The sequence below is a fragment of the Diplotaxodon limnothrissa genome, unplaced genomic scaffold (assembly GCF_057381915.1).
Source record: "Diplotaxodon limnothrissa isolate DT_005_m unplaced genomic scaffold, D_limnothrissa_male_GT1.1 unmapped_scaffold_4, whole genome shotgun sequence".
Taxonomy (NCBI): Eukaryota; Metazoa; Chordata; class Actinopteri; order Cichliformes; family Cichlidae; genus Diplotaxodon; species Diplotaxodon limnothrissa.
In genome coordinates this window covers 3,384,429-3,411,795 of record NW_028188558.1, presented here as the reverse complement: position 1 = coordinate 3,411,795, position 27,367 = coordinate 3,384,429, and the positions used below count along the sequence as shown (strand labels likewise).

Sequence of the window (27,367 nt, the reverse complement as noted above, 5' to 3'; positions counted from 1 at the left end):
TTATAGGACATGTGAAAAGGACATGTGATTAATATGCAGTTTGATAATAGATAGATGGTAGCAGATAATATGCATTTGAGATTGTGAATCAGCATTGCAGTCCAGAAAAAACAGGGTTGACGCTGAAGTTACCTTAATAAGCCAAAATCCTCTATTTTTTAAACTACTAAGGTTTTAACTCCAAAGTTTTACATCCAATCATTAAAGATCAGGTAACTCAAATGGAAACTCTCCACCAAATGTTTTTAGAAAATCATCACTAAATTTTGAGGAAGTAATGGAAAATTTTAGGGATTTCATATTCTGTTAATGGTTCTGCTGGAAATACTTTCTGAAAAATACTGATTTTATGTTTCCTGTGCATAAATGTAAACTTGTGATTCTTTATTTTTTCATGCCCTGAACATGAAAAAAATAAATAAATCAGACTTTACTAACACTGTCCTTTGTGCTTCATTCACTGACATTGATTCCACTTAAAGGATTTTGTTTCAGTTTGTGAAAAATGTGTAATTCTTTAAATAATATAATATAAATCAAATTTTGACACACATGTTCACAGTATTGGTGTATGGAAAGAGCAGAAAAATCCTTTTGGACCACTTTTTTTTAAAATTATAGAACAATGGATTTTAAAACAAACAACTGAGACATTCAGATTATGCACATTGTTGTGCATAATGCTAATCTCAATGTTGAGTGCTACCATTTTGCCTTATTAGTGAGCTGACAGAAAATCAATTCTTTAACAAATATCTTACTAAAATGGGAACCAGCACATATGTGTAAATTGGGACTTCATGTGACTTCTCACATAAATTTAAAATGAAGCTTGTAGTGATGGTAATTTCTATTCTTTTTACTGAATCGAGTCTTTGAATGAGTCACTCACTAAAATGAATCAAGTTTTTTGAGTCATTTGAGTCACTGAATCGGTTGCCCAGAGAGTTCAAGAAATTTACATTTTCACTCAAACTTAGTTTATTTCTCTTTTCATGTAAATCCTACTGCTAAGATTAGTGATTGAAAAAAAACCAACTATTTTATAGGGGAATTTCTAAAGGGAACATTTATTTTATTTTATTAGTATTTTCCTTAAATGTGTCAAATATACGGTGGCCCTGAGAGGCCAAACGGACTGCAACTTCAGAAAACACTTGCAAAAAGACAAACGCTGCAAAAAGAAAAACGCTACAAAAGCACACACAACACAACGGAAATGTTTCTGGGGAGACACGAACCAAAACATGCTAACAAGTGCATTGGGACTGGGAGACACTTCAAAGAAGTGGAGCGGCCAAAGAGTAAACTTTCAAAAGTAAGTTCTGAATATTATGTCACTTATTTATGTGCAAATGTTTAATAATGAAGAACATTAAAACATTACTGTTGGCCACATGTCGGCAAAGTTATGTGACATTAGTGATGTTTGTACTTTCAGCGTTAACTTGGTTTTAAAGCCTTTAAAATATACGCCGTTCAATAGGCGACCTTAAGCTGACAGAGAATGTGATGATTTTGTGGATAATTAAAGTCAGTCATATATCCACAAACACAACAAGCTGAAAGTCAGTGATGCTGCTCGGTTTGCAGTCCTGAACATCACGGCACAAGCAGGATCCACTGCACTGTTAATGTTAGCTGTGTTATATTGCTGCCTCTGTTCGGTGGTGTCGAGCCAAACGCACTTTAACGTGTGTTTGAACGAGCTGACGGTTCACTCGTTAAGCTGAAAGAAAGATGCTTTAATCACAGCAGTCACACATGTGTCCACTGCACCATCTGGAACTCTTCTTGTTTACACTCGTAATAACACAAACACTAAATCCTGCTTCTCTGGTGCTGTTGTGTAGCAGTGTGTACACCTGAGACTGTCACCTGTCTGTCTGTCCTGCACTCTCTCTCTGTTTCTTTCTCTCTGATTGTGGAATAAAAGTATGAACATGTGTTTATAAGTTACACTTGTGTTTGAATCCTGCAGCTTATCACACATTTGATTTCCATGTGTGACGACTGCAAGTGTCCAGAGTGAGGACAGACTGAGGGAGCCACTGCTGCACATCATCTGTGAGGCTTTGCAGCCCTGATGATCCACCAGGACAAACTCAGCAGTGTGTGAGGAAGAGGAGGAGGAAGAGCCAGCAGCAGCTGACAGATGGAGAGAATAGACAGACTGTTCCCTGTTTGTGAAGGACTGCTAGGAAAGTTTAGAATACCTAACTGTTAACTAACGCCGCTCTAGTGAGCCATGGTTTAAGTCATGTCTCAACAGGAGGGATGACCTTTATAATAACCCAACAATTTTATGCTATAAATTTTGAAACTTCAGCAAAAGAATATGTGAGAACATGTATGACCTGCCAAAAACATAATACCCAAGGTAATTTAAGACCAAAAAGAGGACATTTTCCTACACCACCTCATCCATTTCATACAATCCACATGGATTTTATTGAATTGAATGAGTGTCAGGGCTCAAAATATGCTCTAGTAATTATAGATGTATTCTCAAAATGGCCGGAAATATACCCAGTGAAAAAAGCAGACGCAATCTCAGTTGCAAAGTGTCTATGCAATCATTTCATTCCAACATATGGAATTCCTACTCTGATAAGATCAGATAATGGAACCCATTTTGTAAATCATGTGATCAGCAAAGCATCTGTAGAATTAGGTTTCAGTTTGAAACATCATTGTGCCTACCATCCACAGAGTGCAGGATTAGTGGAGAGAACAAATGGCACTATAAAACAAAGGCTCAGGAAAATAATGGAAGAAACTGGCAGACCATGGCCAGAATGTTTGGGCCTGGTCAAGATGTGGATGAGAATAACACGAGGAAGCAACAAGCTGTCCCCATTTGAGATTATACATGGGAGACCTTTTCCGCTACCAGTTACTAGCGAGCCACTAGATAAATCGATTCGTGAAACCACTCTGGCAGATTGGATGACGGATGATGGATGCCGAGTGACTGGTTTTCTTGGCTTTACACTGGCTCCTGGTTACAGGTGCTAAAAAGGCTACTCATTGGAGTTGGGATATTCTTACTTTTATTTTGTGTCTTTGTAACGTTTATATTGCCATGTCTAAAACTCATGATTAACCGCATAATATTTTCCACTGTTGCTGCATATACAGCCGTGACAAATGATGATGATGACTCTGACCTGTTGGAACATGAAGACTTTGTGTGATTAATGACGATGTGACAGAAAATGTACGACAAGATGTTACAAACTGATATTTCACTTAAAAGTTTTTCTGACAACAGGAGGGAGTGTCAATAGGAAATTGTATTTAGACGTCAGTATAATCTTTTAATAATATAAGTTTGTATATGGTAGAATACTGCATGTAATCATTAGTGTCTAGTTGGTGACATAGTGAAAGAATGTCTAATCCTTGTTTTATTGTTTTAACATAGCTATGTCTGTTTTAGTCTAAGTGCCTTTTTGTCTAGATGAACTGCTGGACTTCTTCACTGTGTTATCTAGGGTGAACCATCTAGGGTGAGGGGGAGATTACCCTCTTCCTGACCAAGGATGTTTCCTTTTGTGCTTTCATGTTATATGACCCTTTGATCAGCAACACACACACACACACACACACACACACGTACACCTCCACATTCCAATGTAAAGAACAAACGCTCACTGAAGTATAAATAAAGACCGGCGCAGTTTCTTAGTGCGAGTCTCAGTTCTGGAGACTGCCCTTGCTAGCAAGAAGTTCTGTGTGTTTCTCTTCTCTGAGTCTTTACTGAAGAAGTGTTTTAGAGTATTTTTCTTAACAAGGAGGAAGAGCCAGCAGCAGCTGACAGATGGAGAGAATAGACAGACTGTTCCCTGTTTGTGAAGGACTGCTAGGAAAGTTTAACATAACTGTCTGTGCTGAATCAGTCTTATTAGGTAATGTTCAAATAATGTGATCATCCCAGTGTTTTCAGTGTGGGAGAAAGTACTCAGGGCCTTCAAGTTACACACTATGAAAGGCAGCAACAAGTTTAACGTTCAGAAACCTAAAGTCTGTATCAGCAGCAGAATGGAGCTAAAAATAAATGTTGGTTTCAGTTCTATGAAGCTTTGAGTATTTTGGATCAGTAGCTGCTGTGTTTGTTGCATCATATTGCTGTAACTGTTTATATGCTTTATATATTCTGAGCTAAGTTGATCTATAGTGTTACATCATATTCTATAAGGATGTTATGTGTTTGTAGACTTTCTGCCCAGTTTGACCCATTTAGCAGAAGTCACCCTGTTTAACTCTTTAAGACCTACCATAGAACCAAGTCCGCCAGAGCTTATATTATATTTTTACATGCTGTGGAGCCATTTTTGGGAGCATTTCAATTTGCTATACATCAATACAACCATTATAGCCCAGATTTTAATAATATGTATTCATTAAGTGCATAGTAATTACATAAATTGCAAAAAAGTGCAATAAACTACAAAAAAATTGAAAATCGTTTTTGCTGTTTTAACATATATTTCTAGTTAGAGAAATTTAAGAGGCTTATCCCTCAAAACTGTAAATACAAAAAAGGTGCACAAAATAGTTTCCCACCTCAGGAAATTTATTTTGAGTGTCTTCATAGTTTTATTTTTGAAATACACCAATTTTTATACACTGCAGGAAAAACGAAAATAAATATTATACTGCAAATTTGCAAAAAAGCAGCATATGCATCAAAATAAACTATTTCCAGCAGTGCAATATGAGTCCTAAGCATCCCAGAAATGACACAGAAAGTCATAAAGTCAAAGATAACTTTTAAAAAGACCAGTATAGACCCTGGGGCTCTGATGGCAAAAAAGAATACATTTCCGCGAAAATGACGTCACTTCCGGTTTCGGGCAGGTAATGGCGGAAATGCAAAAGTTCGTGCTACGAACAGCTGATCGGATCGGTAAAGCGTGTTTCTGGAATATTATGTTTTTGTTCCTGCAAGCGCTTTTTATGCAGTTTTTGCAAAGCTTTATGTGGAAGGAAACCGTGACCGAGGACAAGCTGATGGCATAAGATGTAAGTACAACTCATCCGGTTTCATATGCAAAAAAAATTTTTTTGCGCTAGCTTACGTGGTTTCAGTGCTACTGGGATTTAAAAATAGTTACACAAAACAGAGCGTGCCCGCTCCGATCGGCTCTAAAGGGTTAAGGCTCTGATATCTATTCTGTGTGACTTACAGCAGTTATGACATGGTCTGATTTTCTCACCCAATAAAGGAATATTTCATATATCAGTCTACTCTTCATTCTATCAGACAGCTCCTACATTTGCTTTTTACACATATATGTAAGCATTGAGCCACATTTAGTACCAACATGTTCTCCTTCATTTCTGTCAAACAAAGCTGTATGAAACGTTTCCAGCTGTTAGTATCATGGTTGCTAGGCAACCTGGGCAGCGCGACGGAGACTAGACGTCCCATTTCACGAGCCTACGAGCCTCGCACTTCGGCCTTAGCGGTCTTTGAGTACGTGGCCCTTGAGGACTTTAAAGCTGCAGAACCTGAATCGGGATACAGCCATGATGATCTCCAGCCTCGTGCTCGCCAACATTCTCACCTGAGTTAAGAAGAGGATCACTGAAATGGTCTCAGCAGGTCCTTTGATGACAGCAATGAAATGCAGTGGTAAGGCTTTTTGGGGATTAAGTTCGTTTTCATGGCAAAGAAGGACGATGCAGTTCATCTGATCACTCCTCATAACATTCTGGAGTGCAGGCAAAATGCTATTATAAAAACTTAAGCAGCAACTTCTCCAGGTTCCAATATTTATGCAATTCTCAAACCTTTTGGCCACGACTGTATAACCTCTTCTGAAGTTTAGTGGATATTATACATGGTTATGCTCAGGATGTGTCGGCCAGTTTCCACTGGAAACGCCTTTTGGTTAAACTGTCAGCGAGGAATTTGCATTTGCACTGTTACATTTTTATATAACTTTAATGCACATAAACAACAGCTGCTTGTTTCAGTGAAAATACATTGATGGCTTTTTAATAAAGTTGTGCAGCTGTAAAGTATTTTGTCTGGTGTCAATTCTATCGTCAGCTACATCGTTATGGCAAATGTTCAAATGTATATGGTGATAAATATCTTTGGTCATATGGTCCTGCTCTGTCTGTCACCTTCTGTGTTGAGCTCATTGTTTCCTCTGTAGTGGCTGAGCTGAGTCCAAGTAGCTGAAAATGTTCCTCTGCTGCTCCGTCAGACTCTCCTCCTCCTGCTGATCAGCTGGGACACAAAACAGATCTTTGTTAGGCTCCACACTGCACTGAAGAGTCAAAGTGTCTCATATGTTCATCTGACAAGTAAAAGAACACATTTTTGTTTCCCGAGGTGGGCAACTTGTTGGAAACAAACACAAAAGCTTTGAGCACTGATACCTGCCATTGCTGGCATTGAAAGATGCAACGCCAGCAATGTGGATTGTCAAGAGTCAAACCAATCATCAAGCAAAGACAACAGGGATCATTTGTTTCTGTTTATTTAGCATTCACAGCATTTGTAGTTGCCTTCTGTGCAGGGGAAGTCCACGCACACTGTGTGGTACCGCCATCCGCAGAAGGTGCATTCAACCTCTGTAAGAGAAACGAGATTGTCTGAGACTGAAATGATATTCACTAAAGAAGTGGTGATTTGTAAAACTTCACATTTTGATCCGGGACGTACTCTGCACGAAAACAAGCGCTCACTCTTCCTGCTCAACAAATGACAAGGGCGGAGCCTTATACCACGTGATACAGAAGCTGTGCCGTGTGATGCTAAAATTAGCAGGGAAACAACAACGGAGAGCACGTCAGGGATGACGAGAAAGTGACAGGAGAAAATCCGTCCCGGTCAACCACCCAAACATCAATAACGGGAACCTTATACAGCGCTTCCCTATACACGTCGAACTCCCGCAGGCACAAAGACATTACGGAGGCTATCACTTATCACCTGACCAAAGATATGGCTCCATCAACACTGTGCAAAACGAGGGATTTAGGAAAACGATCAACACCCTAGACAAACGCTACACAGTGCCGTCCCGCAACTATTTTTCTATTGTTGCACTACCTGCTCTGTACACGCAGCGTCGAGCAACGGTGGAGACGGAATTTCAAGCAGGACAACATTTTGCTGCAACAACAAAACGTGAGACATTTGTTGTTTTATGTTTATTTATTGTTATGAGAGAATCATGATCTCAATTCTAAGCAAAAAATGGTGATTCTCATTTTATGCAAAATCGTGCAGCCCTAACATTAACACAAAACTATTGTTTCACCAGAGAAACACACATGAAGAGAGAGAGAGAGACAATAACAGCTACCAAACAGTCGTCATAATTCGTCACACAATGAGAAAAGGACAAATCAACAAGTAACAATGACTAATTACTATTAAAATCTGTAACATAATGTATTGTTTGGAGTTTAGTCTGATTGGTTCAGGATGAGCTGCCATTATCCAATCACACGTCTGCTTACCTGCATCTTTTCTCTTTTTTCTAACCTGAGCACCTGATGGCTTTGAACTTTTGTTGTCCATCTTCCATTGGTTTGAATTTTGCGCTCCAGTACAAACACAAATCCCCCAACCCGAGGATCAGCACAATTAACCTAACAGCAGGCACGTGCAGAGTGGGGGGGCTAGAGGGGCTTGAGCACCCGCCCCTTTCCTGATGGGTGCCCAAGGTGCCCTTTTGTTGAGGCAACTTTTTTTTTTTTTAATTATTATTATTTATTTTTTTTAATGTGTGTGTGCGTGCGGAGTCCTGTCTGTGCTTCTCAACAATAATATTTAACTATTAATCACAGTTTTGCTAAATAAAAGGATCTGGCTTGCATCAGTCACATGATCACATTTAACCAATGATCGCCCTTGATGGCAGAACGCGCTGGTTACGAGCCGGGAACGAGCTCACAAAGAGCACGTGCATTTATAGCGGTCCGGAGCTGTAGGAGAAACACAAGTTAACTCAGAGACACAGACTGATGCGACACAACCAGTAAGTAGGTGTACAGCGCACACTGTAGTGTGTAGCACACAGGAGTATCAGCTTATTACGTACACGTTGGTAAGCTGTCTTGTTGCTACTGACGAACTGAAACAAACGAGCGTGCTGTGTGTGCAACAGCGCGACAAACATTACCTGTCCTTTTATTAACTGCACAGGTAGTGCTGGTCACAGCTGCTGGCTACCTGTGTAAGGCTGTCATGGGTCTGTAGCTCTGTCACCGTTTTAGGGAACATATTTAGTTTTAAAGTATTTAGAACATATTTAGTTTTAAAGTAAGTTTCCGGGCTTTTCCTCCCTTTCTAGGGGGATTATATTTCACTAAAAAACGATCTAATATGCATGTCCACATAATTATGCATTATTATAATTATAATATATTAAAAACACGCTGTATTTTAAAGAACATACATTAAGAAGCAGATTATATTAGATTTATATTTTAAATAAGACAAAAGTTGGATTTTACAGCAGTAAAATGATTGTATCTCTACAGTTTAAACATGTAATAAGCTTTGCCCCTGCACAGAGTGGATAGTGAAACAAATGGAATCATCATAAATACATTATTTCATATTTATTACTTCCCCCTCCTCTTTGCTTTATTATTGTAGCTCTAGTAATGAATAATAATGTAAGGATTCTGGATCAGCACAGTGATGCCCATAGTATATACAGTATTCTGAAGAAGGTCTAAAATGTCCCTGTGTGTGCGTGCATGTGTGTGTTTTATTTAGATGGATTTAAAAAAAAATATTACTCATGATATAACATTGTGCAGACATGCCTGGTAAGGACATGAGGAGGAAACAGCAGGAGCTGTGTGAGGCTACTAAAGGCAGGGCTATAATATTTTTCTGTCATCATTTTATTATAGATTAAGTGCAAGAGTTGTTAGGTGTGGATAATTAGATTATAGTTTATTGCAATAGCAAGTTGTGCCTTGTTCTCACATAGACAGCAAGTGCAGAGTGATATATGAAATGATGGGATGGAAGGAAGAAGAGAAGCAAAGAGTGATTCACAGGCAGAGCTTAAATTATTTCTCACAGTTTTTTGTTGCCTTATGGTTCCAAGCGCTGTCACCAATCTTTGCATTTAGTTATTATCTCATGACACTTGTTTAATCAGCTACCATCTCTCCTGTGGACTTTTTAATGTCTACAGTCTCAGACCAACACAGCCCTGCCCTCATAGCTGGACTGGCCATCGGGCATACACACTTGCCCGGTGGGCCGCTGGCGATTTTTTGTTTTTATGGGCCGACCGATTTCTTTTTTTTTTTTTTTTTTTTTTGGGAAGGGTATAAACAATGAAAGGCGTTGGATTGGCCAATTGGTCATGATCGACTCTGGGCTGGACCAATTACAGCCGAGGAGGTCGGATGCACCCTCCCCCATGTTTAGCAATCTTATAGACGAACTAAAGAAAATGGAGAACAAAAAAAGGAAAGGAGGTGACGAAAAAATTAGGGCCAAAAAGAAACAAGCCCTTCAGGCAGACGCTGCCAAATGTGTGAAAATTACTGAATTGTTTGGTGGTAGCTATGGCACAGCTTCCATAGATTTAGCAAGATCAGCAAGTGGTGGAGGCCAGCAGGTGGATGAAGGAAAGGGGAGGCAGGAGGAGAGACCTGAGGTGGCCGCCGGTCATAGTGGCAGAGGAACTGAACTTCAGGTAAGAAGTTATGACCTGCTGTCTATCTGTGTCAGATAGAAACTAATTTTAGTTGTAGTTTGTTTTCGTTGTGGTGACTTTATACAGTCGCTTAGAATAACTCGTACAGCGTAACTAGCATGACGGAGTTTATATACTGCTGGGCGGGTGCTATGAAGTTACTGATAGTAAATTTTATTTTATGCTTAAGGTTAGTTTCTCAAACTTCTCAAAATCTTAACAAATTGTGCCAATCCTTACATGTTGCACCAGCTGATTTATCATCAAAAGTGGAGAAGTCTGTGACAGAGGAGACAGAAGAGCAGCAGAGAGAGATGGAAGAGCAAGAGAGGGAGATGGAAGAGCAAGAGAGAGAGATGGAAGAGCAAGAGAGAGAGATGGAAGAGCAAGAGAGAGAGATGGAAGAGCAAGAGAGAGAGATGGAAGAGCAGGAGAGAGAGATGGAAGAGCAAGAGAGAGAGATGGAAGAGCAAGAGAGAGAGAGATGGAAGAGCAGGAGAGAGAGAGATGGAAGAGCAGGAGAGAGAGAGATGGAAGAGCAAGAGAGAGAGATGGAAGAGCAAGAGAGAGAGATGGAAGAGCAAGAGAGAGATGGAAGAGCAGGAGAGAGAGATGGAAGAGCAGGAGAGAGAGATGGAAGAGCAAGAGAGAGAGATGGAACAAGAGAGAGAGATGGAAGAGCAAGAGAGAGATGGAAGAGCAAGAGAGAGAGATGGAAGAGCAAGAGAGAGATGGAACAAGAGAGAGAGATGGAAGAGCAGGAGAGAGAGATGGAAGAGCAAGAGAGAGATGGAACAAGAGAGAGAGATGGAAGAGCAGGAGAGAGAGATGGAAGAGCAGGAGAGAGAGAGATGGAAGAGCAGGAGAGAGAGAGATGGAAGAGCAGGAGAGAGAGATGGAAGAGCAAGAGAGAGAGATGGAAGAGCAAGAGAGAGAGATGGAGCAAGAGAGAGAGATGGAAGAGCAAGAGAGAGATGGAAGAGCAGGAGAGAGAGATGGAAGAGCAAGAGAGAGATGGAACAAGAGAGAGAGATGGAAGAGCAAGAGAGAGATGGAAGAGCAAGAGAGAGAGATGGAAGAGCAAGAGAGAGATGGAACAAGAGAGAGAGATGGAAGAGCAGGAGAGAGAGATGGAAGAGCAAGAGAGAGATGGAACAAGAGAGAGAGATGGAAGAGCAAGAGAGAGATGGAAGAGCAGGAGAGAGAGATGGAAGAGCAGGAGAGAGAGATGGAAGAGCAGGAGAGAGAGATGGAAGAGCAAGAGAGAGAGATGGAAGAGCAGGAGAGAGAGATGGAAGAGCAAGAGAGAGAGATGGAAGAGCAGGAGAGAGAGATGGAAGAGCAGGAGAGAGAGAGATGGAAGAGCAGGAGAGAGAGATGGAAGAGCAGGAGAGAGAGATGGAAGAGCAAGAGAGAGAGATGGAAGAGCAGGAGAGAGAGATGGAAGAGCAGGAGAGTGAGAGCCAGGGCATCGATTACTTTGCTCGCCCTGAACCTGCCATATTACAGGCCTTCTTAGATTACCACCCACAGCAGAACAGTAGCAGTGCAGTTGTGATGAGGGTGTTCAGCTGTAAAGATGGCACCAACAGGAAGTGGCTTACTTATTGCAAAGAACGCCATTTATTGTTCTGCTTTGTGTGTCTGGCATTTGCAAGGCTGACTGACACCAGCACATTTATAACAGGCATGAGTGACTGGCGACATATACATCTGCGCACAGAGGAGCATGAAAAGAGCAACACACACCAGACCTGTGCTGAAGCTTTTTTCTTAAGGTGCTCAAAAGGCAACATCAGGAGCTTGTTTGCTGGCAGTCAGTTGTCAGCTCACAGAGCACAAGTGAAAAAGAGACGGCAAGTTTTAGAGCGTATAGTGGATGTGATCAAAGTACTTGGGAAGAGGGGACTCAGCTATAGGCATGTGGAGAATGAGGCTGCATACACTTTAGGTGATAACACCATCGATCATGGTAACTTTCTGGAACGGATTGTGTTATTAGGCAAGTATGATATGTGCCTTGGAGAACATTTGAATGACTGCATTGAAAAAAGCAAGAAGTTGCATCAGACCAGTGGATCAAGAGGTAGAGGATCTCTCATCACCCTACTCTCCAAAACAACTGTCAACTCAGTGATTGATGCACTTAGCCATCTCCTTCAAGAGAGCATCGCCAGTGATGTCCAGAAAGCTGGGATGTTTTCTGTTCAGCTAGACACAACCCAAGACATCACAGGTTATGATCAGTGTTCAGTAATCATCAGGTATGTTACTGAGTCTGTGCAGGAGAGGCTTGTCTCCATAGTGAGGTGCGAAGCATCCACGGGGCAGTACTTTGTAAACTTGCTTTCCGGAGTTTTAGAGCATCTGAATCTAGACAAGGCCATGTGCATTGGGAATGCAACAGATGGTGCTTCAAATATGCAGGGCCAGTACAAAGGCTTTTCAGCACTTATGACTGCCCAGTCTCCAACTCATGTGCATGTGTGGTGCTATGCACACATACTTAATCTTGTGATTGCTGACACAACACAAAGTGTCATTGAAAGTGGATCACTCTTTAATTTACTTAATGACATAGCTGTGTTCATCAAGGAGTCCCATCACAGGGTTAATCTGTGGGAGAAACAAACCGAAAACACAAGACACAGACGCCTCAGTCCAATAGGTGAGACACGGTGGTGGGCCAAGCATGATGCCCTCCAGAAAATCTTTGGACATTTTGGAAAACCAGATGATGGCCTCTTCGTTGATGTAGTGCTGACGATGGAAGCCATTGAAAAGAGGGAAAAAGAAAAGCCAGCTGTTCGTGCCAAAGCACGAGGCTTTAAAGAGTGTCTCTTGAAGCATGAAACTGTGTTAACAGCACAGATATTTCTTAGAGTGTTTGAGCAACAACTCCTCTGTCAAAGTACCTCCAGTCAAAGGGGATAGACATTCTCTCTGCCCATCATATGGTGACTGCCACACAAGATGGCCTCAAAAGTATTGCCAGGGACTTTCCAACTGTGAAGACAGCTGCAGACACATTTGTGAAACAGACAAATCAAAAACTAGAGGAGAGGGTGAACAACACAGACATGGAAGTGGAGGCTGAACTACCTAAAAAGAGAGCCAAAAAGAGAAAAGGCATGGCCGGAGAGATGCCTGAAGATGAGTTGCAAATCAATGCTGAGAAATCATATGAGGTGAAAGTGCACAACATCATCCTGGACACAGTTATTGAAGCAATCCACAGACGATTTGTCATACATGGCCCTCTTCTTGCCGATTTGGCATGGTTGGACCCCAGGAAGTTTAGCCAGGTCAGAACAGTTTCTCTTCCAAGTAATGCATTTCAGAACCTCAGCGCCTGTCTACTTAAATTTGACAGCAGGGCTACAGTTAATAACCTTCAGTCAGAACTGAAACGTTTTGCTGAACAGTGGGAAAGGCTTAAGACATCACATGTAGATGAGTACACGACCAGAACAGCAAAGGACAGATCTGAAGAATGGGACGAAGAAAGTGAAATTGTGACCGAAAGCTGTGGTTCTTGCAAAAATTGCCCACTGTGCTGCTATCAAATACTCAGGCGGTTCAACATGCTGTCTGATGCCTATCGTCTCCTTGGGCTGGCATACAAGTACCTGCTGACCCTCTCCCTCACTCAGGTTGCCTGTGAAAGAACGTTCTCTACACTCAAGTTCATTAAAAGCAGACTCCGAAGCAGCCTGTCTGCAAACAAGCTGGAGATGTTTATGCTGATGGCCACTGAAAAGGACATTCTCATGTCATTGGACTCTGACATGGTCATTGACAGGGTAGCTGAGAAGAGTGACCTGCTGAGAAAGCTCCTTTTGTAACCTGGTGAGGTGAAATAAAAATGAGCAAAACATTCCTACACAGCAAATCCAGCATGTCCAAATTAACACTGTCGGATTTGATTTCAACACTATTAAAGTGTCTATATGGGTCCACACCAGAGAGTGTTAATTTAACTCTTTTTGGAGAGTTGGTACGTTAACTCTGATTTAGTGTTAAACACCAAATCTGTCTGGAGTTGATAATTTAACACTTGGTGTTAAGAGTTTATATATTAACTCTCAAAGAGTATTTTAGTTTAACTACGTAAGAGTTATCTTCTAATTCATTCTAAAAAGCGGGAATTTTACTGTTCTGAACTTCTAGAAATTTCTTTTGGAAATAAACATTTACTAAAAAGATGCAATGGTTTTTGAAAAACATTTATTCTGAACTGTGCACCACAATTTCAAAACATTTTCTGAAAGACGTAACAGTATACATGTTCTCACTTTCATTAGAATTTTGTTTATCAAAAGGTCTGACATGGTAAATGCAAATAACAGCATTCTCATCACTTATTTCTTCAATACAATATGCATGTCCTTCATTCATCACTTTGTGGAACTTCAACGCACTTCTGCTCTCCCCCATATTCCATCTTCACAAGCATATCCTGTGTGGAGATTGAATAAAAATTAGTTGACACTAATTAATGGCACAAATAATCCAGTAAACAATTGCAGCACAGTAAAAAAAAAAAAAAGGAATCCTCTTTGAGCCATTACTTGTGTAAAGTATTTTCCCAAAAGACAAAGACACAGGCAACAGGTAATACTGAACTAAATGTAAAACCTCAACCTTTTTCATTTTTACCTAAACCGTGTGCACAAAACTCTGGAGGGATCTAAATGCTACCGTAGAATCGAGTCAGGACGTCTGCTACTGCTGTTTGCTCGTTTTTTTATTATTTTTTTATGGGCGATCGTTTTCAGGCTTCAAGTAGCACCATTATACCAACATTTCACATTCTAGACATTGTTTTAGGTGTATTTGACCAAACGTTTGACTGAAAATTCACATGCAAGCTTTTTTCAAGGCTGTGGTATTTGCCCGCAAACAATACCTTTCAGCTAGCTAAAACAGAATATTATGCTATCAGCGAGCAACATGGCTAATGCCTTTCACACAGCTTTGTCTCAACTCCAAAGAGCCACAGAAGTAAAAGCTCATAATAATAATTGAAACAATCTTTGAAAAAATGACTTACCAAGCATGGCAAACAACTCAAATATGTAGAGCAAAATATTCTGAAACGGCTTCACTTTAGCTTCGATTGGAGCCGTGCTGAGGGCGGAGTCTGTGAATTTACTCTGTTGGTGTCATAGCCCCTCTAGGAGTTCAGAGTTAAGAGGTCAAGAGTTAATGTTTCCATTGTAACACCTCCAGATTTGACAGAGAAACACTCATTTTTAACACTCGATTTTAACTACTATCATTTTACACCTCAGAGTTACATTAAAATAATGTGACTCTGCTTAGAGTAAAATTAACTCTACTTTTGCAAGGAGACTATTAACACCAAAAAAATTTAACACTTTTGAATTTGCTGTGTAATTATCTATTGTTAATATTAAATTCAGCTTTATTGTTATTGCCTAAATGAATACGTTTAGTATCTACCTTCACTTCAAACAAGTCAAGTGATTGGTAAATGCTTAGAATTTGTCCATCTTAATAGACAGAATAAATATGAGATTGGAGTATTAGGCATTTATAAACATATATTCTTACAGTCTTAATCTGTCATTGTTTCATTTCAGATGCTGTCAGTCATTTTAGGAGGACTGAAGTGTGTTCATTTTAAGTAAGTACTATATGGAATATGATTCAACCATTTTTCTAGAGTAAGCATACCAGTACTGTCATCGTCTGAAAAAATCTATTAAGTACAATTCTTTCTCAACCTTCACTGTCTGTCCTTTCACTTCATAAAGGTTTCCATGTCTTAAGATATGTTCAGTGTTGCTGCTGTGGAAGTGTTGTAGGTGACCTTTTATTGATGAGTGAATAGTCTTTGGTGATACAATTCAATCATAATCTGTCCTTTATAGATTTTAATATTCATCTAATCTTTATTCCTTTCTGTCCTGTTTGTCAGGGTCTGATCATACATTGTTTGTTTAAGAGGTTCGAGACCGTTCAACTTTTTAAGTTCATCAACGTAAGTACTAGTGTATATGATTTCTCTAATTCCTTTCTGGAATAAAGATGCCAGTACTGTGATCATCTGAGCAAGTCCATCAATTGCCATTCACAGTTCTTTGTCCTTTCACTTGTGTCCTGTTTTTCAGGGTCGCATATAATTTCTTCAGAAGTAAGTACTGTATATGATGCCAGTATTTTCCCATATTTTCTAGATACTGTATTAGTACTGTGTGTAAAATGCCATCAAAAACTCAATTAAGTGTTATTCTTATTCTTCTTTCTCACCTTTCTTTCTCTGTCTCCTTTCATATTTAAAGGTTGCTGTGTTAGCAAAATATATTGTGCTACCATGCTGTTTTCTATTGTTTTGGTAAATAAATACTTTATGAAAATATCCCTAAATCTGTCATTTGTTAATTTTAATATTAATTAATGATCATGTCTCACCTCTAGTGTTCTTGGTCTTAATTTCAGGTTTCTACCATGTGTTGTAGATAGTTCAGGAGGTTAACTCTACCAAGCAGTCTTTTTGTTTCCGCTATGTACTGTTTAAAATCCCGAATAGGGAGAATGGTGTAGGTTTAACTTTATTAGATTGATACATATATACCAACAAGGCAGTGTACATCAAAGCAGTTGTTTTCATGCAAAGGCTTTATGGTTTTTCCTATAGCGATTGACAGACCACGTGACTTTGCGCATTGCATGCCGGGAACTCCTGGCAAAACAATCCAAGAACCGCATCAAATACAAGCATTTGCAATTGCAGCACCGCAAAACGTTCATTCTCCGGTTCCAATACCTTCTTGATTTTTCTTTGCCGCACAAAAAAGGTATGTACAAAACGACGGAGAACAATGCCGGTCCGTACAAAGACAGACTCGACGAAAAGACAAAGAAAAGATACGAGGAAAAATCAAAGGAGTGAAAGGGTCAGACCCTTACGAGCACACAGAGGGACAAAAGACGTTAGCGTGCTGCCCAACTTTCACCACGCTCAGATTTATAATTATACGGTTCTTGGAGTGAGTGCATGCACTCATGAAGTTTAGTAACTTCAGGTCACTGCAACAAGCCCAGGTACAGTTTACCGACGGATGGGTACAGGACCTTGAAATGCACCGAAAGACCATCGTACGAACAAAGGTAAGTTTACCTTTGTTCGTCTCACAAATCGTCGTCATAAATACACATTCGTTAACCGTGTATTAATATAACCTTTGAGCTCAACGGTAATTAATTAGTAGTGGAAAAATACTTGTAATATTTGAGCCATTTCTGCTGTCCAACTACTTCTTAAAAAATACATTTTTAATGTTAATTAGATTTTTTTTACGGCATAAATAAAGGTTATATAAAAGTCACTGCCACAGACTGATTGCGGCTTCTACCTTGTTACACTAATGTTGTTTGTAGCTCAGTATGACTTTATGTCATCCATGAGGGATGCATTTGACATATGTTTCACATATTATAGCCCAACAAGTTACTTATAGCAATTTAAATACGAGCAATCAGTTTCTTTGCAAATACCGGAAATCAGTTTTTGGCAGACAATCACTTTTTGGCACAACACCGGCTATTGCAGTTAATAATACAGCAGCTTCTTGCCATTTTTTGTGTTTCTTTTTATCGCTGTGTAACTGAGTTCAATTGAAAGCCTGCATGCGCTAGTACCGCTTGCCAAAAGTTCCCAGAATCCTTTGCGGTTTTATCCATGAATGACGTCACATTTTTGGTGGGCCGGTCTCCAGTCAAAATGCCCGGGCCGATTTTTTGTCCCAGTCCAGCCCTGCCTGCCCTCCAGCACTATCCACAGCAACCCCTCAACAGCAACATTGTACCCATCAGGTAAAGCATCGGCTACGTTTGCTTTGCCTTGTTGCCCATATTAGACTCTTGATGAAAGTGTGTTGTTGTTATTCAGCCTGGTTCAATGTGCCCCTTTTTAACTTTGAGCACCCGCCCCTTTAAACCTCTCTGCACAGCCCTGCCTAACAGACCTACACCTTAGTTCACAGATTCACTTTGTCTAAGGTTGATTTCTGGGATTTCACACAACCCAGGATTCAGATCGTGAATCCATGATGGGCTTGGATTTACATCATTATAAATGAAATGTGCTCTACTTGGAAGCAGCCGGCCCCGCCCCTTTTGACGGGTTGTGTGAGACTTTAAATCATCAAACTGTAAATTATAAATTTAAATTGTTATTGATCCTTTACCCCGAGTCCTAAAGTGTAGATTTATTTTCTTACTCTTCTTATATTTATTGTTTGTTTACTTGCACCGCTGTAACTGCAGCCTCGTCGTCTCGTCTCTCTATATGCTGGACTGTCTGTAGCGGAGATGACAATAAAGTTTACTTTGACTTCAGCAGCGCGCAGGCGCACCGAGGGCTCTCGCGCTCACTTTATAGAATTTAGAAAAAACATGGGTGCAGATTATAAGTCTGTATCATAATATCTGTTTGTTGTTTTTATTTTGTTTTGCGAGTTGGTTATTAGATGCCGCTCCAGCCAGCCAGAGACTCCCCGCCGCCCCGCCCTCTCCTCCCTGTGCCGCCAGCAGCAGGCGCACCTCGCAAACGGAGGGCGCCCTTACTCCCAGCAAATGGCTGATAGAAAACCGATCGGTGCCTACGAATTTCCCAATATGCGCTGGCATGACGTCGGGGAAGCATGGGTACGACCGATTATTTTATTTTTTTCTTGCCCGTGATGCCCCCCCCACCACGATGCATTCTATTGGTTTGCACACTTACACACACCCAGCTGTGGTTTCCTGTTTTGCTGGACTCTGGAGAGCCCCGCCTTTAACGCTCTTCTCTCACAGAGAGCAACAGAAAACTTGGAAAAACTCCAGATTGACTGAACTCAGTTCAAAGTTACCTTGACACCTTTAGATGTGAGACGTAGTGATGGTCCGCTTGAAGCTGACGCTCCGGTGCGTGTGTCAGAAAGATCAACGCGCTGCTTCAGAAGCACCGTGTCGAGGCTTGATTCGTTTGGCCAGAGTCACGTGATCAGTGACGTCTGAAGCTTCGTTTAGAACGTACCTTTTTTTAAATCGAACTTTATTGAAACACAATGAGTATACAACATACAAACAGATGAAGTTTACAAAAGAACAGAACATGAACATACAGAACCAGGAGTAAAAAAATGATGATATGAGTAGGCGAAAAAAATCAACATATAAATATTGTTCTGAGAGGCTTTTTGTTGGTTGAGTCTGAAATTGATTGTATGTACAATTCATATCCTTATAAAAAGGCAGAAATATGGTGTTTTATTAATAAACTTACATTTATGGATATAAAATAGCTAAAAGTATTAACAAATATTTTATAAAAAACATTTATCATTCTTCCTGGGGAACTTAAAGAAAAAGAATAAAACATTTTCCATCGTAAAGAAAACTCCCTTAAAATATGGACAATAACAAAACTGCTAAATTCTTCCAGAATCTCTGTGTAGAGGAACCAAAAGAGATGTGCCACAGTTTCTGGATGATCCCCACAGAAAGTTCAATTAGTATTGATGTCTCTTTTAAATGTTACCATATAGTGACTGGCTGGGTCACATTTATGAAGAATTTTATATGAGATTTCCTTCACCTTGTTCACAATTAGATATTTATGGGATCATCCAGACTGTCTTCCAGGTGATATCTGGAACATGTCGGTTCCAGTAAGATATTCTATATATGGGAGAGACATGATATCTTCTTGGAATAAACTACGTATTCTCTTATTGCTGTTACCAAGTTCCTGTGAAAAGCAGATTTTTCCCACTGCTGACTCAGCTGGATCAGGGAGAGTGACTGAGGCAGATATTGAGCTGTCAGTGTTTTTATATAACATTAAAGTCCCTGAGGGTATGGCACCAAGCACCATTGAGAATTCCCCAACACTGACGGGAAAATTATATAGTGTAAGGAATTCATTGTAAGTAAGTAGTACTCCCTCGTTAAATTTTAAAACTTAGTAGCGGCCGCCATTGTTGGCAGCTGAAATTTGGCTGGGCCGCGCTATGAATTCTGGGATATGGTGGGCCACGAAGGACACACCCGACCCATCCTTCAAACTCGGGGGAATGAAGGACGCATTTGAAGGAGTCGAGGAATCGGGACAGCCTTCGTCGCCTGGCTGTGACGTCATCGGCCTTCAAATGCGGCCTCCGGAGGATGCAGCCGACGTTTTGGGACACAGCTTGTGTGTCTTTGTTGGTCATGTGACCTCCCAGGGACTACACATGGAAACGAGCAGTTTAGCTCAAATCTGGCAGGTTTCCATCGTCTGTTTTTGTCCTGATGTCCATGAACATGAACACTGTCCCTGTCAAACACGTCCAGATAATCTGATCCAGTGTTGTTCTTCTTCTGTGGTGTTTGTGATGGAGCTGCTGATCCTGATGTCCTCCACCAAGGGGGCAGCAAATTCAGCTGACTGTCATCATTTATTAAAAAGATGTAACAATGTGACATAATGCAATATAATAGTGTCAGTTACACATTGTGGGTTGCACTGTGGCCAGAATGGACATTACCTCCTGCCTAATGGAAGCTGTCAGCCATCCTGCAACCATGAATTAGATAAGCAGAAGTGAAGGGATTGTTAACAACAATTTAATAATAAAATGTAATGTGATAGTTGCACTTTATTAGCTCCCCACAATCGTATGAATAATAACCATGAATGCATTGCATGCTCATAGCAAGTTCTTTAGGTTTAAAGTGAGATCCTGCTTTAAAGGGCGCTTCATCTGCTGGGAATGACATGTTTCTTCTAGTATGTAAGGCTCAGCCCATCTTACTGGGACTTACTTTTGTAGATCCACATGCTCTAAACCTGCTGCTCCATGATTGGTGCAGAAGCTTTAAGCTCCTATTAACAAATAATAACCATGGACTTAGTTGTTACTACAATAACTTATCATTGAGCAACTTTTAATTTTACTTGTAAAACTATGCAAGTAGAATTGAATGGGGCACAGTGAGCTGAGCACAGGCCCACTCTGTGACACTCAGAGGTTTGTGGATATCATACTGAGAGTATTGGACACAGTGCAGCCAGCTTGCAGCCACTTTCCCACCACTTTAGCACAATGTTTACATGAGACTCAGCCACACTAATGTTCCTGGGCAGACATGTGGTGCAGCATGGCTGATGGCACTGTACCTGCAGCTGTCATGGACAAGAACCACTCAATACCTCACCCAAGCCAAGCCTGTGCTGATGTTGTGATCTGAGACCGAGACACTAACCCAGGATCAGGATATGATGTTGTGAGAGTTTCACTAAGAATTAGCTCTGATTACAAGATTTCAATCTATCGTAACTCTAATTTGTATTTACTTCAGTTTGTTCATCTTGGAGCTGTGTGCAGCTGAGGACAGTCTTATTATTACCAGGTGAGGATATGTAACAGCCACAGTCTGTAGAGATGATGTCACCATGGAGTGGTGATGTCACTGGAGCTGCCAATATGTGCTCCAGCCAAAGCTACACCAGAGGGTTGTGCTGTGTAACAGGTTGGTGCAGGTGGTGTTATCTACATTTGAACATTAGGCAACAGTCTCATGAAGACACTTTCTATTGTTCACTAAAGACCAACAATAACAGAGACAAAGGGAGAGCAGCAGAACTAGTGCTAACAATTAGCACTGCTAGCCTGCCCACCAACACCAGCTAATGTTCTAAAAACGATGATCAATGATTTTGCTGTAACGGCTCCAGCTGTCTGTGTCAGGGACACGTTGGAGATGAAGTGAGTGATCCAGTGACAAAGGTTTGGAAAGCTGCAGTCAGCTGAGACTAAAGGAGTCACCTGACCGAGAGACCAAATGTTTCACTGAGAACGTCCAGATGAACAGAATCAACCTTTGGGATAATCTGTTCCACACATCCATGTTTCACTTACTGCATTATATTTCCTCATTGCTGTGCACACAGGCCTGTGGCTTATAACCAACTCCAAGTTCAGACTCAGAGGCTGCTGAAGCTGTTTTCTGGAACAGAGACGTGTTGGATATAAAAGCAACTCTTCTTTATGTGTCAGCACTGAGGAAAGGAGCAGCTTCGTTTCTAAGTGTATGAAGGACTGTAGCAGTGTGTGTGTGAGCTTTATTTCACAGACAGAACCATGTCAAAAACACAACTTCAGGTAAAAACAATACAAAATCAAAGAGTCTGATCAGAAGGATTAAACAGAGGAGTGTGGGACTGTTTTTAACAGACAGCAGGTTAAGCCAGGCTGGAGGAGTAAACTGAGCCTCGGTGTGAGCAGCAGTGTGTTTGACAGGAAGCTGAGATAAACAGTCTGGAGCCCATTTAGTGCTTCATATGAAAGTGTGAGGATTTGAAAGCAAATCTAAAATCAAGCAGGAGTCAGTGAGAGAATGATTTGTGCTTTTCCTCAGTCAGATGCTGGGAGTTTCAGTTCATCCATGTTCAGCGTGCTGTGCTTTGTGTAACAGGAGAATATGACAGTATAAATCAAGTCTTCATGTCACTGAAAGCCTCCACAGTCTGCTATGGAGGTGCATCAGTTTGGATTTACAAGAAGAACATTTCTTAAACCTGCCACAAGATGGCGCTCCAACAGAAGGGATGTCCACAGTGTAACACAGACACACACATACTGTGTGAATGTGTGAGTGAATGGGCTTTCAAGGCTGTAGAGATAAAGTGACTTCGTACAGCCCCGACCTGCAGACGCTGTGCGCAGAGGTTCAGGAGCAGAAGTCCCGTTGTAAACATATCACGGCAGACCCGACGATGTTTGCATGAACGCGCTTTTCAGCATCTCTTTATTGACCACTTTACACACACGGTTGCTGTGCGCACACAGCCGGCTGTAGCTTTGCAGCTCACAGCCCGACACACACCAACAACAGCAGAGAGAGCACAGACGTTAAGGCGTGATTGCGGGTGCCGCTCAGGTGCGTCCGCCTCCCCTGCAGCGGCGCTGCAGACCACGCCCACCACAGCCTTGACCTGACTTTTAAAAGTCAGGTCAAGGCTCCAAAAGCCCAAAGGCGATATAACAGTTTGTGTTTGCTACATGGATCATTGTAGTTCAGCTTTCCTTTGTTATATTTCTTTAAGAGCTCAAAATGTGTTCATTACATAAATCAAATGTAATTTTCTCTGTAGCACTTCATGGATTTCATAAGCAACACACTGTAGTTGTTCACACAAAGCATAAAGGTAAAAACAATATACACAGTGTTATCTTCATTTTAGATGTCACAAAGTATTTGCGGCTCCCAGTGTTTTCCCGAACCCTGACCCTTTGCGTGGAAACCGGGTCCAAAAGGCTCTTTGGGTGTTAAAGGTTGCTGACCCCTGCACTAGGCCCAACTGACACATATATTTGATTCCAAATACAAAAAATAATGTGTAACCTGCTGGAAGAATGTAGGAGGTTGAGACAGGATCTCAACACTTGGTGTCTGCAACAAAAGACAACAATATGTGGGCCGATCGTGGCTCAAGAGTTGGCAGCTCGTCTTGTAATCAGAAGGTTGCCGGTTCGAGCCCTGGCTTGGACAGTCTCGGTCGTTGTGTCCTTGGGCAAAAAAGCACTTTGGGGTCCTTAGGGACGAGTAAAGCGCTCTACAAATACAGGCCATGTAATGGCAGAAACATTCTCTAGTGTAAATCCTGACTAGTTCATTAACTACAGATCAGTTTCAGTGAACATTATTCACAGAGGGATCTGAGTTCCTTATACCAGACTCTACAGAAACTGTAACACTGTGCAGCTCTGCGACTCAACAATATGACAACAATGTAACACACACTAGAATCATCAAATAAAGCCCCACTAACCACTAGAACTAACTAACTAGCACTGGACACTTGCATATTAGAGATTTCTACCACCATAGGAGGCGAGATATCATCCTTGAACCAGAGCATCCAGCCCTCAATTTCGGACATAAAAAGCGACGTGGCCAGGCATGATAACACTTTGACTGAACTGCAGGACTGTGCCTCGAACCACTCTGACACCATCGCCACTCTCCAGGCCACTGTGGAGCGTTTGTCTGCAGAGGTAAAGAAGTTAGATGAGAGATGTGGAGCTCTTGAGGCACTCCAGGAGGAATCATTTAAGAACTGCAGGAATACCAGAAGGCACAGAGGGACCCAAGATGACTGAGTTGGTTCACACCTGTTGGCGGAGGCGCTATCTCTCGAGGAGAAGCCACTCATCGATCGAGCACATAGAGCGAATCGCCAGCGTCCCAAACAAAGTCATCTTCCTCGGCCCATCATCTTGAGATTGCACTACTACCACATTGGTGAGGAGATTCTGCTGAAAGCTGCAGAGAACAAGAACCTGATGTATAAGGGTTTTTAAAATAAACATCCTCCCAGATTTCCCTCCCTCTGTTGGAAACGCAGAGCCGCATTTGCAAATATGAGAGGAAGACTACGTGGGATGACCGGCGTCAGGTACAGACTGCTATACCCTGCAAAGCTGTTAGTGACCCATGGTGATGTGAGGAAAAGCTTTACCCATCCCAAAGAGACCGTAGACTACGCGGAGAAGCACCTCTCCCACCCACCTTCAAATGTATTAAAAGCAAGGATATATCTATATGTCTAACGCTGACACAGCACTGTGTTTCTTCTTTTCCCTTTATATTCCATGTAAAGGTGAATATGGAGCGTTTATGGAGCTCGTTTATTGACCAGCTGTCAGTTAGAAGGTAAGAGTTACTAGGTTAACAGAGGTTAGCAGTAACAGTACGGGGAAGTATATTGTGTTGTTCTTTTGTTGTTTTTTATTTTATCGTACTTTACTTTGTTATTTGGATTTTACCTGTTGTGAGTGCTTCCCGTAATTCTCCTTTTTCTTGCGCCGCTGCGGCCAGAGTTCACAACATTACATATTTTTGTATCTATAAACAGGAAGCTGACACTCTCCAGACTTTATCAAAGGTGTGAGCGTCACAGCAGAGGCCTTTGTGTCAACGTAGCTGAAGACAAAACACAGAAACACATGAAGGAGATTTTCCTGGCCTGGATTTTATACAAATATTCTGCAGTACATCAAAAATGAAAGAAAACCATTAGTCAACATATGAACATCACCTCTGAAGTTACAGAGCTTTGATTGGAGACACAGCTGAGCGTTTTGCATTTTGCATAATTAATTACATAATTAATTATGTAACCATAATTAAATGGTTACATCATCTTTAAAGTCCCCAGAGATCAGGAAAAGGGCCTGAGGGTGCTGTGTTTGGAGTCTGCTGGTTACAGTGTGCAGGACCTCACAGGCTGCTGCAGCGTTAGCAGAGGGCGGGACATACACAGCTATCATAATCACCAGAGGTGGGACCAAGTCATTGTTTTGCAAGTCTCAAGTAAGTCTCAAGTCTTTATCCTCAAGTCTCAAGTCAAGTCTCAAGTAATGTCAGGCAAGTCAGAGTCGAGTCTCAAGTCACTGGTGTAAAAGTCCGAGTCAAGTCACAAGTCTGAAATTTTGAATTTCAAGTCCTTTCGAGTCTTTAAAAAAAAAACGAAAAAATAATGTTGCAGTTATATGCTAAATGTAAATATTAGACCATGTAATTTTTAAATCTGTTTTTCTCAACACATGACAAAATAGTGAACTTAGAAAATATACACAAATTGTGAAATTGCACCTCTTTAAAATGCAGCTCAATTAAACCTAGCTCCAAGAATAATTTTCACCGACAGTTCTGAGATAAGCTGCATGTTATTCTTGGATGCGGTTGTAGGACCGGCTTTAAAATCGCATGACAAAAATATCATACACATTAAAAAAAACTGTATCACCAACGTAGCCTGGACAACATTTGATAGTTAGATGAAGTCAGCTATCTCATCGTAGCATATTTATATGCATATTTATAATTATACGCTTCTTGGAGTGAGTGCATACACTCATGAAGTTTAGTAACTTCAGGTCACTGCAACAAGCCCAGGTACAGTTTACCGACGGATGGGTACAGGGACCTTGAAATGCACCGTGTAGAAAGTAAAGACCATCGTACCTATCATAAGTTTACCAGTCTCACAAATTGTCGTCATAAATACACATTCCTTAACAGTTTATTAATAGGACCTTTGAGCTCAACGGTAATTAATTAGCAGTGGAAATAATTTCTGGTAGCATCACAGAAATGTAGCAGTGACAATAATACTGTATGCTGTAATCGTACTGGGCAATTAGTGATACAAAAAACCTGTTTTATCCTGTGAATAAAAGTATATGTTTTTGTCAATGTACCATAATAACAGAAGCGAAACGCAATATTGTGTCAGGACAATTCACTATTTATGCACAATAAATAAAGGAGCATAGCGCGACAATTTCTGTTCAGCGCCAGACTTGCTTGTAACCTATATCACCAATTATGTTAAGAAAATGACGCATTAACTACAACAGCAGACTGACCTTTGTGGAAATGCTTGGAGCAGACTAACCTGTGAGCTGGAGGGTTCTGGGACGTTATAATTGGTCTTTGAATGGCTGAAATCCAGTCGCATCTTTGTTACTTCGGAAACATGGCTCGAACAATTTCTCTTCAACGACGTAATCCGATAACAACCGATCTCTTTACCCGTCGGCTTCCCGTGGCTGTCATGTGACCGGCTATTGCAGTTAATAATACAACAGCTTCTTGACATTTTTGTGTTTCTTTTTATCGCTGTGTGACTGGTTTCAATTGAAAGCCTGCGTGCGCTAGTACCGCTTGCCACGAGTTCCCAGAATCCTTTGCGGTTCTACCCGTGAATGACGTCACATTTTCAATCTCTATATAATATGCATGTTAAATTTTATATTTGGGGTAAAATATCAAGTCTTTTCAAGTAAACCGGTTCAAGTCCAATTCAAGTCCCAAGTCATTGGTGTAAAAGTCCAAGTCAAGTCACAAGTCTTAGAACATTATTTCAAGTCAAGTCTAAAGTCATAAAATTAATGACTCGAGTCTGACTCGAGTCCAAGTCATGTGACTCGAGTCCACACCTCTGATAATCACGTGTGTAAACTCTCGTGGTAGATAGTACGGTCTCATGCTAACCGCTAGCAGCTCAATGTCCTTACAGCATAGCGTCTCTTTGATAGAGAAATGCCCAGAGTTACACCATCTATCGTTCACAAACACAGCCAGACCCCCTCCTCCCTTCTTACCACTCTCCGCTGTTCTGTCATAAGAGGCTCAGCAGCTAAAGCAGCACACCTGGGTCTCCCAGCCTATTAAAAGCAGCCCTTTGCTTCACCTGCTTCACTAAACATTATTATTTTAAGCAGAGTGGTGTGATTTATGTAGGCATTGCTGTGTGACAGGAGGACTTTTCTTGCACACCCACCAAATGAGGGCGCACATGCTTCCACGCCCACTGGTGACTGCACACATCCTTTCAAGGAAGCATTTCATTCATCCCTAACAAATGGAACAAAACACTGTGCAGCGTGTTCAGGTTTGAACGTGGCCCTGGCCTCTCTCTGCATCCACCTGGCACATGCAACACACATCCACTCCCTGCTGAACTGCTTGTATTTGATGTGTTGAAGTTTTGGTAAAGTTTGAATAAATTCCACTTTATTTATAGGAACATTTCATCTGTGGACTCCTGCTTCCCCTCTCCTTGAGCCAGTTTGTGACGGGAACATGACATAAGAAAAGTAATTTATCCC

General features: G+C 41.1%; 1 protein-coding gene across 1 annotated transcript in view; it reads left to right on the top strand.

Moving 5' to 3' along the window:
• LOC146606895 (protein NLRC3-like) overlaps window positions 1-27,367 on the top strand; it is a 597,012-nt gene that overhangs the window by 161,325 nt on the left and 408,320 nt on the right. The gene's annotated exons all lie outside the window — the stretch shown is intronic.